This window comes from Coregonus lavaretus (assembly GCF_964263955.1).
Source record: "Coregonus lavaretus genome assembly, chromosome: 13".
In the NCBI taxonomy this organism is placed as follows: Eukaryota; Metazoa; Chordata; class Actinopteri; order Salmoniformes; family Salmonidae; genus Coregonus; species Coregonus lavaretus.
The window spans coordinates 41,403,121-41,405,479 of record NC_140000.1 but is presented as its reverse complement, the minus strand read 5'-3'; positions in this window follow the sequence as shown (position 1 = coordinate 41,405,479).

Genomic DNA, 2,359 nt, shown 5'->3' with positions numbered 1-2,359 from the left:
ACCCATTTCGCATATCCCATTCAGGATACGCACAAACGTGTAAACTACTTATAAAAATGTCTGTTTTTTAAACTTCAACATCAATTATCAAAAACGTGTAAACTCTTTATTTTTTTCCCATATGTTGTATCTTAAACCCTGATTTACATAATCTGAGGTGTATGTGTTGTGCCAGCCATCAGTTGAGACACAGCATAATCTTGCCAATATTTTTTTGTAAGCTTTTAAATTATATCAAACTCAACCTTTAATCTTTTCCAGTGATGAAGATATGGATGTATGGTAGGGTATGCAAAATGGGTCAACTTTGGGCACCTCTATCTCCTGAACGTTTTGGCATTCTGGTTCAAAAAGTCACTTTCTGACATCTTCTACCATGGGCAAATATGTATGGGAAGTTTTGTTCAAATCAAAAGGGGTGCGGTCAAAAAGTGATTGAAATCAAATGGAATGACCCTTATCAATTACATATGGTAATGAATTGAGTCACATCCTGTGAGAGTTGGGAAATACCCCTGTCTGCCCACCCCTATTCTGTGTCACCCCTCTCACTTTAACTCCCAACTTTACTTAGGTAATATTGAAACTGGCTCACAGGCCTGTGTACAATAGCATGAAACATTTGCATTCACTACTCAGTTCCTATAAATAACATAATACCCTTTCATCTAGATCAGGGATTACCAACGTCCGTCCTAGGGCTCTTGCTGGGTGCACGTTTTGTTTTTGGCTTGAGTACTACACAGCTGATTCAAATAACCAACTCATCATCAAGCTTTGGTTATTTAATTCAGCTGTGTAGTGCAAGGACCCAAAAAAAAATGTGCACCCGGGGGGCCCAGTCCCGACTTTGGGAAACCCTGATCTAGATGATTCCAACATCAACATTCTAAAAGAAAATACATATACAACTTTGTTTGAAATACTGGGAAATCATTGGCGCAATTGTAAAAGTAGCCTACCATGTGAGGCTAGCATAGCCTGCGACTTACCTTCAATTTCATTTGGCATCTTCGTCTGCTTCTCTGACCGCTTGTAACCAACTCCAGTTTTTTTTTGCTGTAACCAGAAGAACTTGTCAATGACTGGAAATCCAATAAAATGTAACTAAATATTGACCTGTAACGTGTTATTCTGTGTGTTCGTTTTTCATGCCAATGCTAGCTATACATATTCCACAAAAAACTGAGGGAATACATACCATATTCGTTTGCCAGTGGCTTGTGATCGGTGTCCTTACACGAGTGTCTGGAGTCTTTTGGAGGTTCACGATGGAGAGACTTCTTCCATATGGTTTGCCTGAACAACGCTCTTCTTCATCAAAATGGCAGCAGGCTCATGCATTTCACGCTTCCTTTTGAAGTGCTTTTCACATGCACCGCTTGGTCCAGGCTTCAGCTCCCCTATATCTTGCCGCTTCTCTTCCCTAACAGGGGGCTGTTCCTTCGTGTTCTGGCAGTTCACAGGAGCATCTTCCTCATCCTCGTCAAAACGCTGTGCATCTTCAGGATCGATGTAAGACCTATTGAACATGACATCATTTCCATATTCACGGGGCTTTAAGCAGTGCACCTTCCTTAGATTCAAAGCGAAGCTGATGTTCCGCTTGGGTTTTGGAATGGGTCGAATGATCCTGGTCTCCGAGCTGGACCTGCGAATGGCCTGTGGACCTTCCACTTCCTCTGGAGGACACCCTGATCGTCTGCGAGTCCAATCAGAGAACACCTGCTGCCTCGTAAAGACTTTTGCCCCAAAATGTCCATTGCCATATGGCAGTGATACCCTGGCCGGATTAGGGCAAGCATGACTACCTGGCCTATTACCATTGGGACTGGCAGGTTTGATAAAAGGTTTCGGCTTGAGTTCCACTCTTGCAGGTTTGTTCAGCGTTTGTGATTCAGGTAAAGCACTGGGAGATGTCTCTTCTCTGTTCTCTCCCTCATTCCCATCCTTTGAAACCTCTGGAGTCCTCGGAAGCTTGGGAATCCTTGGCAGCTTTGGCTTTCGGGGCGGCGAGTCATTCTCACACTCGCTTTTTGAAAACCATCCTTTCTCATTCCTATTCAACATCTTCGGAATCTTTGTCAACTTCTGTTGGGATGTAAAGTCGTTCACTGCCTTACGTTTTAGTTTCATGGACGAGTCAGGAGTCTTAGAAACCTTTACCCCTAAACCCCTAGGGTCTCCTCTATCCTCCACCATCTTCTGCCTTGGTGGGGAACCTTCCTCTCTCTTAGGGCTTGGTGGAGAACCTTTCCTGACAAGATGTCCTGACAAGATCCAATCGGACTTTTAGGCGTTGAATTTTTTGCTTGTGTTTGACGCCGTTCCTCTGCCTCTCTTTGACAACAGAAGACAC